The following is a 13,159-nucleotide window of genomic DNA, read 5'->3' as shown; positions in this document are numbered from 1 at the left end:
TCCAATATTCATAATTCAACGACATTTAATTAAAATATCTAAAAATATTGCAGTCATGCAATTATGTAACGAGAGAAAAGAACAAGAGTTCAAAAGGAAAAAGAAGCAGGGGAACAAATTGCACGACCGCACGATTTTAAAGAGTCCATGTACGAACTGTAGAGGGAGGAGGGAATACCGCTGCCGGAAGTTCAAACCGACCTTGGACAAGCCTTAGGATACGGACAAAAACTTTGTTTAATCTACGTAACCAATAGAAGAATTTTCAGATTTTTATTTTCCTTTGACTGTATCTTTTTTAAGTTACTTTATGACTCGTCTCTGTTTGGTCCGCGGGTGACGTGTAAAACGGCTCTTTTAAACCAAAGTAGTTCCATGGATTCTTTTGTTTTTTGGACGGAAAGTTGCAATGGTTCAGACAGGCTGCATCCCGATCATGAACAATTAAATGACGCTCCCTCACCCCATAAATTAATTTCAAGAGCTTTGGTATACCCAAAAAAAAAAATCAAAATTCAAGAGCTTTGTAACTAAATTTCGTAAACTCAAAAAGAAAAAGGGCTAAAAATAATAAATAATTTTTAAAAAATTATACTCTTTTATCAAACCCATCTTTAGTCGATTCTGTCGACACGGTGAGATAATGGTTAGGCTCTATTTTATCAAATACTCTAACATAGAGTGTAATAGGGGTGTACTTAATAAATGGCTCATAAATATTTTTTTGGCCAAAATGGCTAATAAATATTGAGTCGTAATTTGCAAAGAGCTTTACATTTAAGAACAAGAGGATGGATGGCAAAAAAAAAAAAAAAAGACAGAAAGAAAAATGTCTTATATTTAGGATTGAAAAGAATGTGGTGTGATTTTTGTCTTGTTTTGTTAACATATACGCGTGTGTATATATATAGATGTGTGTGTGTGTGTGTAAAGCTAATTTAAGCACTTATCGGCAAACTGATGACAACATGATCCTATGTAGCTGCAACCCGGTAAAAGAAGAGAATTCTTAGAATGTACCTCTTTCATTCCTTTTCTTTTTAATTACAAGATAAAGTTTACACATATTACTAAAACTAATCGATGATGACGACTATGTAATTTTTCCAGAAATATCCTTCTTTAAATACTCTACTTTCTCGCATTCTCTCTTTATTAATTAATTAAAATGACTACTTTTCACTGACGTTTTTCAGGAAAGAAAAAAGTATTAATGATTGTCTAAATTTTGGAAATTGTCTAATAAATAAGAATAAGAGCACCAAAAACTCGTAAGCATTTTTTTATAAAAGAAGGAAAGAAATATAATTAATATGAAAAAGATTTTTTTAAATAAAGAAGAATAAAGAGTATACATTGAAAAAAGGAAAAAAAAAAACGCAGGGATGTGTTGGCATTTGATAGTTCAGATAAGTTATTAACTCGTTGCTGGAGATTTCGTGGACGTGCCGGCGTCATTAGAGATCTTACCTACCTGTTTGAAAATAGACTTTAGTAAAAATGAGTACATGAATCGTGGAGTTGGAATGAGTATTGCTTATTTTTTCCGTAAAAGAATGTGTTGGGTTCAAAATACAAGTCACCCATAGAGTGTAATTAATATATATTTGGTAGTTTTGTTCTTACAATTAATATTTAAACGTACGGTAATTCCTTATATTTTTCTATCTCAAATACTATTTCATGTAACATGGGTAAAATTGTGAACAGCTTTGAAGTTAACTACCCTTTCTTAGTTATGGTGAATTAATTAAGATGACTATATTATGGACAATTAGGAAGTATTATTATTGTTACGAAGTATTTTGACTATTTGGAGGCCTTGAAATTAATTTGCGGGGGCCTCGAAAATTACAAATCTGGTGGAAACACGTATTTGAAAACAACAACCGACTGCATTTGAAAGCTCAGGAAAGTGAAAACAGGCACATGCAGGGCGTTTATTCGAGGAGGGGTGGCGGCCAGCTGGAGCTTAATTCATCTGCTTTCGCTGTACTTCCCAGTAAGGGACTTGCAAAAGAGTGCGCGCCCCTCTCATTTAAAAGCCCTCCCACTTGATGGATGCTTCATTTCTGCCACTGCCCTAAATTTCACGTTCAGTGGGACTACCTCGAGCGCTGTCTACTTTTCTGCTGGAGCACCACCAAGCCAGGATTTTATATTTTCCCATACAGCCAGCAGAAGCCACGGATCAACACGTATTCCCTCTTGCACTTCTCTATATCGTCTCTTTTATTTCTTTCTTGCTTTTTTCTTTTTAAACATAAACATGCATGCTGGGAATTCTCCAATATTTTATTTTCCATGTGCACCTCTATTTAATGATTTCCCCTCCAACTCCCAAGAAAGATTGTATCCTCATATAGTAACATTTAATTAGGGCTAAATTTCTGGGGAAAACATTTAATTAGGAGCAGAGGGAGTGCCATCTATTCATTGACATACGTAACAGGAACAAACTGATATCTTTGAACTGACGCCTCAGTATTTAATTTGCTTATCTCCCGTCAAACTTCGGTACGCTTCATCTATTTCCACCTGTTACATTCACAATAATTCATCAACCCTCTCTCTCCAACTAACTAATACAAGAGTGAGAAACACAACATGACATTTATATATATATATATTTACCTGGTAATACTTAAGCAAATTATTTCTTCTCTTTTTCATTGTTGCTGTCACCAAGTCTCTTTCCACGTCAAATGGACGCGGCTCTAATATTACTCCTTTGATATGTTCAAATCCTTTCAGCTAGTTCCCCACAGACACAAACGTCGAAAAGAAAATGAGAAGGAAACACATTGCCACGCCAGTCTTAAAATGACAGAACTAGTAGTCCATTACTGGTTATGTTACTACTCTCAATGTCAGATGCTGTGGTTACCTTGTTTCTCTCAGCAATAGATTTGAGCTCGGACAGCACGTATTTCTTCAACTGGTCAAGGGAACAGAGTTCAGAAAAAGAAGCCATGTGACCTTTTGAATATGCCCACTTTTTTGTAATTTCTTCATTTGGAACCACTACCGCCACCAAAGCTGACTTGAAGCTATTTCCATAAACCCAGATCTGAATGGAAAAAAGAGGGGGAAATTGATCATAAACTTGTTAGCAGTCCCGGGGCTGAAATCCCTTTCTCAACAGGAAAAACAGAAGACATGCTTACATCTTCAACAATGGGAGTGATTCCATAAACATTTCCAGATACTCAAGTGCAATATACTCTCCTTGAGAGAGTTTTATTAGATTCTTCTTCCTGTCAATAACCTTGATGACACCGTTAGGAAGCATTTCTCCTATGTCCCCTGCAGATATACCAGAGGCGGACAAATCAAACTGCGTGCACATCAATCATAATTCAGTCTGAGGCAAGACATGAATGGCTACCTGTGTGAAACCACCCATCTTTAGAGGCTTCTCTAGTCAACTCGGGATTTTTATGGTAGCCTGCAAAAACAGATTTGCCTCTCACACATATTTCGCCACATGAAGGACTTCCAAGAGGACTATAGCCCATCTCTGGAACTTCCTCCAACCTCAATTCGCTGTACACATTCACGACGCCAGCTGTGCCCATCATGCACATTTCATCAATATAGCAAAGAGTAGCTGATCCACACGTTTCAGTTAATCCTGGATTGACCACCATCAGGGTTACATTGAGTTGCAAAATTATAATGTGCCCTAACAAATCCACGTGTTAATGTACTCTAAATGCTTGATAATTCATATCAGTAAATTGGCCGTGGCTGTTTCACACAAAAGAGAACAAAGGAACAGAAAGTAGAGTCATTTACCATAGCCTTGACATACGAAGGCACAAGAAGTAACACGCAAGAATTCTTCCACCTCAGAGCTCAAGGGTGCACCTCCTGATAATATTAGTCGAATACGCCCACCTAGACGAGCATTGACCTAACCAGGAATTGAGGTTCGTAAGGGGAAAGGACTAGTACTTTAGAGTTCTAACCCAGATGGTTTAAAGCATCAATTATGCAGATTCGACAAAGACAAGCAATGTGGCAAGAGGGTAGATATATAACCTTCCTGAAGGCTAATAGATCTGCTAAAGGTGATGCATTTTTCTGCTTGTACCCTTTGTTCATCCAATAAAGTTTGCTGTATGGCATACAAGTAAATTAGGAGAGTTATATCCGCCTACAAACTATGCGTCGAACAAGTGAGCAAGATTCTATGACTCTAACGTCAACTTACTATCTGTAAAGCAAGTCAAAAACTCTTCTCCTCACTGGATTCAGTTCTTCAACTGCTTTCTTGATACCTGAAACACTGATGGGCTTGGCTAAGTTTTATTGAACTGAAACAAAAAGAAGCAACAGATTTTCTCATGATGCGTAATCTTGCCTTCGTGGACTTTTTCAAAAACTCGTGGGACCCCAGCAAAGAGCGTGGGCTTCAACTCCATTAAATCATCCCTCAATGCCTTCAGATCCTGCACTCAAGTGATTCAAGAAATTCGCAAAGATTTTTCAAAGGGATTGGCACTAAATTGTCAAATTCTGAAGCAGATGGGAAACTATGTAGTGTTATAGTGTAGGAAGATTATGAGTTTCTTAGTACAGATGAATCTTGACGAAGGAACTCTACGGTCTTCAAGGGAGAGTTTACCACACACATATATCATGATCAACAATCATACCGCAATTCCTGCCAAGAGTCATGGGAGCATAGTCCTGGCACAGTGGCCCGTAACATAAGATTGCTAAAACGTCAAACCATCGCTCTTATTTATTTACCACACTATGCACACACAAACACACTTTCATTTGTGTCATGAAAAGAGGCTTATTACTCTCTCTCGAACAGCAATCACGAGAAATTGTTGCTATCTACATTTTAGCATCTATCTTTCCCGTATCTTACTCTGTTAATGATATAACCAGGTAACTCCAAACTTCCAGTACCCAAAAAATTCTTGAGGTGCACGTACCCCATGGTAGTAGCCAACAGAAGCACCCTTGTGGAAAAAGTATTCCTCAATTGTTCGATCAAGGGAATGAGCCAAGGGGAGGAATGATAAATACACATCTTCCTCAGTCATCTATACATAGTGAAATAAATCCGTGAGAAAAAATAGAGGGGAGGGGGTAAGAACTAATGCAAATAAATTTAACTGCGTAAGATTAATTGATAGAGGTCTTCTCTAAATTTATACTAGTAGATGATTACATTTTCCCCATAACCTACTTGAAAGTGTTATTGCCATACCAAACAAATCACAACGAAAACATCGCAAGTCACCATGGTATTATTTGAGCACTAAGAAAGAGAGAATAGAAATTATGGCATACTATTTTGCTGGTGGCTCAAGCATTAAGAATACCTTTTCTTCAAATTGTTCCAAGAAAAGATCCATTCCTCTTACAAAAGACGTTATGTTTTCATGTGTTAGAACAACACCCTTAGGGTCTCCACTGGTCCCACTTGTGTACATTATATTGTGCAGATGCTTTGAGCTTGAGGTTCTGAAATGCTCGATGGGTTTTCCTTTCCCTGTACGATGCAAAGTTAGATAAGCCATTGAAGCATGAGAAATTTACATCGATTATAGTAGAACCGTTATAAGATCAAATTACTGCACCATAAGTGGGATCATAACTTAGTTACCGAAATAGTCAATGACATTATGACAAGATATAAAGCTGACCCACAGTTATAGTGCAGATAACAGTATCTGTTTATATGACATGAAGATGTCATGTTACAGAAGTTCATTCCATATCGAGTGCATGAATGATGTTATATGATGTCAAATTCCTTGCAGACCAACCATGTCCAAGAACTCGGCCCATGAATATGGCTTAATTTCAATGGACGCTGCCTTGTCTTTCTCTTCATTTGTCAATGAAGTGAAGCACACCATGGCTGCAATTCCACAAGCACATATTTTAGACGCCTCCTGTTAGCTATGTGGCGGAGAAATGCTGGAAGTAGCTACTTTTACCTTTCAGTTGCTGAGTCGATTTGCAGTCAGGGTTCAAAAGCTACAGGTAAGTGTAGTTATACAGTCAGAACCCCGTTGCCTGTCAAATATGAATTCGTTTGGAAAAGAAAGTTTTTCTTCATAAGAAAGTGATTACTTTCTTTAAGCTCTTATCTTGGACAAAACAAAATCTACTTCTGCATGATCTATAATAAAGTTTACAGCGCCAGAACCTGCATCGATGTTTAGTTTGTTTCCAATCAATAAATATATCAAAATTGATCATATATGTATATATAAATATATATAAGCACCAGGAGCCTTTTTCAAGATTTAAACATGAATAGTCATGCTAGGATAGGATCTTTGGATGGCTACTAATAGCAGAAAACAATGAAGCAGCAGCTTACCAAGTGTGTCGTAGAGAGAGGCACACAAACCAAACTGTGGGCGCAACAAGCCTATATGGGCGTAAAATACTCATATAGCATCATGAAAAGAAAAAACATTGACAACTTTAAAAGGACAACGCTTATTAGGGAAGTGCCAAACCTCCATTGCCACAACCCATTGTGGGCAATTAGATCCGTAAACTCCAACTCGAGAGCCCTATCACAGATTTCCACGAGATACATGGAGAAAAATCTGTGTGAATTCTAACGTACAATATGTGAAACTGACGAGAGAAGCCTCTTGAAAGTACTTACGGGTTCAGCCCCTGATGCTCGCAAAGCAGAGCCAATATGAAGAACTTCATCGTAAACTTCCTTGTATGTCTTCCAGACGTATGGTCCTATCTATTAGACAAGAAGTCAAAATTCAGTGATCACATCTTCTTGACATCGACAATTAAAGAGGAAAAAAACTTGGCTACGCAGATACCTTTCCATCAACAAATTTCGAATCCCAGCATCCGGTTTTGAGGATACTTTCTGACTGACACACTACAATCATCCAGGAAGGCGTGGGACTTCTGTCAGTCACCAAATGTCTTAACACAGAAAAACAGAGCAGGAGCCGTTGCCCAAGTGGCCTATTTTAAAGTCATTTACCATACACATGGGCCATCATGTGACAAGGAAAATGAAGGATTTTGAGGTACTGAAGTTACCTGAAAATATCCCAGCAGTGCATAGTTCTGGATCCATTGGAGGAAAGCCATTTTTTGATAGGAGATTACGGTATGCTGGTCCAAAGGATGGCTTGCCATTCTCGCCTTCACCTCCTTCCTCAACCTTAGCTGCAAAAGTTTCATCTTCCTTGTTTGCGAATCCGAACAAGATAAACGCACAGTCGTGGATGAATTACCGTTTACAAAGGTGCTTTATAGCATGCTGGCTCACAGATCCTTGAATTATAAGCCAAGTTGGATTCTAGTTGTAGAGTTTAAAAAGAATAAACTTGAGAGAAAATATCGAGAGTTAATCTGATAAAGTACAAATAGTAGTATCTCAAACATGGAAATAGCAAAATAGAAGCATGGCTGACCCAAGGGTCTCACTGTCAACGTTATGTGCCTTCTAGTATTTCCTAGTACTGCTTCGGGCCCTATATATAAAAACTAGTTGATTAGTTTGAGTAAATTAAAAAAATAAATTAAGTTAGTTATTTATTATAAATAAGTATTGCCTTTTCTAAAATATCCTTGATAATCAATTTATTGGCTTGGAACTATCATTATGAGAAGGATTGTTTTGAAAAAATGAAAAGAATAAATATGAGAGACAAAGTGAATTGAGATCTTATATTAGGACCAAATAAAAATCAAACAAGGTCTTATATTAAGAACTTGAAGAAGTACTCCTCCGGTCCTAAAGTAAGACCCTTATACTAGTGTGTATAAGGGTCTTACATTTAGGAGCAGAGGAGTATTAAATAACACGCAAGTATAGGAAACATGGTTCTGAGCCACCGGATCAAAAAAGAAACAAGCAGCAACGGCATTTTGTTCAAAGAATGCAATTTGCGACCACAATAATACTTGAATACACACACACAAAGGTTGAAAGCCCACTGAAAAATCCAAGAGAGCGAAGCATAGCAACCAAATAGGAAGAGTGGTGAGGAAATAAGTAGAGAGCAACTACAACTATAAAGCAACGAAATTCTCTAACTTGGTAGTCCACAAGAGAAGCATGTTGGACAAATTAAAAGGGTGAGGCATCAGAATCCCAGCGGTAGGCATATAGAATATGACAGTGAATGGATCAGAACTAATTCTAGTATTATTACAATGAACGCAGGAATCGCAGGGTGTTTAGTATTTATAATACAAGTGGCATGTGTAAGCAAACTTGCCTCAGCTCGCCGGCTTGTCGTTTTCACTATACTACTTCAGTCCTAAATATAAAAGTTAGTTGACTAATTTGAAGAGATTAAAAAATTAAATTAAATTAGTTATTTACAATAAATAATGTTATCTTTCCTAAAATATTATTACTAATCAAATGTATTGGTTAGAACTAACCATTATTAGAAGGACTATCTTAGAAAAAAATGTACAAACATGAGAGACAAAATAGATGTAGTCTTATATTTAGATCAAAATAAGTCAAACAAGATTTATATTAAGAATCAGATGAGTTTGACTTTAGTGGTTCACTTAAATTATTTAGTGGTTACGATAAAGTTAAAATTAAAACGATATTACATTCAATTTGATGTCACTGATAAAAAAAAATGTTCTGGTAAAAAAAAAGGCATACAAGTTATAGGACGAGAAGATTACACTTTAGACTCCAAATTCATCACACGAAATTGTCCAATTTACACAAAATGATTAAGAAATGCGCGAGAAAATTACAACTCAACCTCAGAAAATGTTAATCTTAACCAGTGAACCACCCGTAGCCTCTCTTTTCATTTGAGTCAAAGGCCGAATGAGCTGGGCGCTATTGGGGCAATATTCAGGAGCGGGCCGAATCATGTGATAGGGCATCTTCTTGAGTGGAGGCGTATCAACTGCAGGCCCATGAAGATATATCATGGGCTTCAAGAAAGTAGGGGCCCGTTTGAGGTTGGGGGGAACAAATGGTAAGGATGGAAGGAGGAGGCGGAAAACAAATAAAGAAAGGAACAAGTTGGTTGATGTTATGGAACAAACGAATAAAAAGGTGATGAGGCATGTGAGCTTGCTTTGTGGTTGGTGTTGGTATAATAATAATAAGCAGCTTGCAACGAGTTGAAACGCATCTGGGAGAGGCATGGAGTGGTTGATAATAACAAGCACAAACCCCTCATTCAAAATCCAAATCCCAACAGCACAGCTCCTCCCTCACGCCTCCTCCATATTACCATCAAATAAACTCTCGTGTGTGTATCTCACCTAAACTCCCCACCTTCGGGGTCCCATTATTCCTTACTTTATGGAGCTTGACTTCCAAGCACTTTTCCCTCTCCCTTCTTTATATCTCTATATATGGCAGCATGCTTTCAATAATTCGGCAAGTTTAGGATTGTGCATGCTGCCCGAAAGCTCGCTCAGCCTGTCCTGCCCGTATTGCTCGCCACCCTGTAATAGTAATATACACATGTACAATAAAGTTTTTTGTTATTTAATTTCTTATGCAATACTCCATATGTTGATTTTATAATTATCGTGGGGATTTTTTTTTTATGATTGTATTAAAAGTTCAAATTGATTCTGTCAGTTTAATATTATGCAGATATAAAGTAATGTCTAACTTGGAGAGGGCGTTGAAAAGTAAATGCGCCAGGCTCACTCGGGGAGTCCACTCCGGATGCCAAGAATCAACTTCAGGGCTTTGTATTTGATATTTTAAAACGGGGACACAGTTCGGCTCAATTTCATCCTTTGCTCCTTATACACACTCCACCTTTCGTTTTCTTCAATGCTCTTCCTAACACAACCGCGAAAGGGATATTTGGCCTCTATAGCTATTCCTCCCCCCCCCCCCAAAAAAAAGTTATTAGACGTACGTGACGCCATATGCCTGTTCCTTAATTTATTTATGCCAACAGATAATCGATTTCATTAATCTAATTTTTGTTCGCAGCTGAATGGCGGAATCCGTTGTTATTTTCTGTTTGTTATTCTTCTTCAAAAGCTAGGCCGTTCTGTAACACTTGATTAATTTATTGTGCGTATGCCCTCTATACCGTCAAACTTGGTGGACAACTTAATTATTTCTCTTTTGAAGAAAGCCGGCAAGACAGAGATCAGATCGACAGGGAAACACATGTTAAAGAATATTTCAATACGGGATGAGTTAACTTTCCGTGTTCCCTGTTTGATTGAATTAAAAGGCCACGTAGAGAGCCATATAAAAGGGCTCCTCCATATGATCGTGATCATGCGGCGCACAATATAACCTTTGTCGTAATTACATAAACTCCCTGTGAGGGCGAGGAGGTGCAGTGTCTTTGTTCTCCTCACTTCAATTTAGAAAGGATGGCAACTGGAAGAGCCTGAACATGGGGCACATTTGTAGAAGCAGTGCGTGGTTGTTCGATTAGGTGACAATGTGAGGTCGCGGGCATGGCTCGCTGTCCTCCTCATGCTCATCCGAAATTTATTGGACGGCAAAAGTGCAGAATATATATGACTCTAATTGCGTGTGTGATTAATTTATGCTAATTTGTGGGCGTAGTTACGGAGGAGAGAGCAGGTGTGTGTGTGGGAGGGGGGCCACCAACAGGGAGCATATTATAATAAGGAGGAAGACGAAAAGGGCGCTTTTGTCCGCATCGTTGCAGAATACTGAATATTATATGTTTCTTGGGGGGCATCCTTATCGCCAGGCGCCGATATCAATATAGTAGCGGAGCGGGGGGGAGTCTATAGGTGAACAATGCAGGGCATATTCGCTCTGCAGATGAATTGCTTTCGTACGCATTATGTCCCTTAGTTTATCGAGTAAATGAGAAGAGGGGGCGGTGGGGTCCCAACACTGATTAAAAAGTAAGCATCCTCCATTATTGCTTCGGCTTTCAAACCCCCTCCCCCCCCCCCCACATGCCTCCCCCTTCTGATTTTCGCTTTTGTTATCTGGCAGTCTTGCGGGCGAGAATTATTATGTGATGAGATGAAGCCGGAGGAGGAGTTGAATTAATGGTCGTATAATAGTAGCAGAGTGCGTATGAATGGACTATGGAAATAGTGAGAGCAAGTGGGAGAGAGGTGCATGAAAAGGAAATAACAATGAATGATGTGAAATGAATCATGGATGGGATGGTGATTAATTAAATTAACCATATTATGAGGGGGGAGAGAGAGAGGGAGAGCAGGGGCCAATGAAAGGAGGACAGGAAGGCAGAAGTTGAGAAAAAGGGCAAAGGTCGGTTAAGGGGAAATGATTATATAGTGAGAGCGGCATCCTTGGGTGAGGAATGCGATGCGTGTCTGACGCCGCCCCTCTCCCCATATGGGCCCTGTTCAGTGTTCACCCCCAAAACTAATGAACCCTTCTTCTTTCCTCGGTTAACCATCTGCTGCCCCCGGTCCTCTTGCTCTTATTCCCGGCCATGAATAATATCCGAATAGTAATGGTGGTGATGGGAGAGGAATGCAGTGTGAGATGGATACAGGTGTCAGAATGGAGTGCGGTAAGAAGATGCATGCATTGACCTATCATTATTGGGAGCAAGTGGTTGGTCCAATCACATCGCTCACTCATGTAATTTTAGGAATCAAGGCTTCTCACTACGTGAGCCGTGAGCATACAAAATCCTGTCCCCTCCTCCTGTTGCATGTTTTACTGCCAAACCTCGTCCAGCATTTGGTCCCAGTTAAAAATATTTTACAAAAGGGGGAAAAAAAACCAATCCAACCAAACCAACAAACCGAGAGGACAGGCCCTGTCTAAATTATATGATGCTTCGCGGCAGACGCTACAAGACTGAATAATAGTGTTCAAGTGAAAGCAGACAAACCGCCCCCAATCACAAAGACAATTAGTTAGTTAATAACATCAATAATAAGATTAAAAGAAACGCATTGATCCTGCCACGCCCAACAGTGCCCGCGCGATTACTGCTAAATGTCTGCCTGATTAATGAGCAGAATCCTTCTTTATCCGTGGAATGAGGCTATGAATCTGGTGCGTTCATATAATTTAGTTGCGTGCAGCGAGCAGTGGGCGGAGGAAATGGAGAACAGAGAACGTGTCTCAAGTCTCAGCTCAACAAAAAAGCGCCTGAGAGAAAAAGGGCAGCCGACAACGTCTTCTGCAGATATCTGAAAGGCCAGATTCCTAGTATTCCAGTTTGCCAACATTTACTCAGCATCATCCGCTTCCCACTTCTGACCTTTCCCGTATAAATATATTAATCAATACTCATTTACATTTTTCCCCCTAAAATATAAATATCTTTTATTAGAAGCAAATATCGGGTACTAAATATAGGTATCTCTTTCTGTAGAGATTCAAACCTCAGTTTATTATGTTATGAGGAATTAATCTATTTTGCTTGACTTAATTCTTATTGATTAATATTCATTTACATATTAAAAGAGAAAGGCATATAAAATGAAAACATTATTTGAAAATAGAAAAATGAAAAGCAATGAAACATGGTCAAAGTTACCAGAAGAGAAGTCAAAATAAAAGAGTGGAGGAGGACAGAATAGGGTTCATTTTTTGGAGGGTTGGGCGGTAATAAGGAGCGAACGGCGACAAAATGGCAAGAACAGCTAGGCTCCGTCTTTCTTGCACCACATGTAAGTCTAGCCTCCTCCCACCGTCACATCTACACTTGCGTTGTGGTTTAGTCCTTCTCTTCTCTCTTTTCTCTGACTCTCCCTCTCCTGTGCACGGTTCTTGGATTATTAAACTTTTCCCTTTTTCTCTCAACAAAAAATTACTCATAGTACTCCAATTAAATCGAGACTCACATTTTTCAGTTCTCCTTTCTGTAGATCGTGCAGAGAAGCGTATGCCAACGTGTCTCACTTCCGACCTGACTTTGAGATTAATTGCTCCCACCAAGTCAATCCCTTTTCATCTCATTTAACCCGAGTTGGATATTTATTAAAAAAAAAAGTCACGCCCCCTTCATTAAACATCATCAATAACAAAAATTAATTATTATATTATTACTAAAGGACCAGCCCACCTCTGTCTATATCATATTATAATCGCCTCCGCCTCTCCTCTCTCTCACCCCATCTTCCTCCCCCCCCCTTATACACAATGCACACTTCCACCTTCTCCAACCGCTATCCCTCTGTACATGTTCTTTATATCCGTCTCTAT

The 13,159-nt window shown here is 38.8% G+C and overlaps 1 pseudogene; it reads right to left on the bottom strand.

Annotated features, from left to right (window-relative positions):
• Positions 1-2,481: 2,481 nt before the first annotated feature.
• Positions 2,482-6,899, bottom strand: LOC114728327 (long chain acyl-CoA synthetase 1-like; annotated as a pseudogene).
• Between the last annotated feature and the right edge of the window lie 6,260 nt (positions 6,900-13,159).

This window comes from Neltuma alba, unplaced genomic scaffold (genome assembly GCF_004799145.2).
Source record: "Neltuma alba isolate B1F8T4 unplaced genomic scaffold, ASM479914v2 tig00012533_pilon, whole genome shotgun sequence".
NCBI classification, from domain to species: Eukaryota; Viridiplantae; Streptophyta; class Magnoliopsida; order Fabales; family Fabaceae; genus Neltuma; species Neltuma alba.
Note: the sequence above shows the minus strand (reverse complement) of the source record. Positions and strands in the feature narration are given on the sequence as shown.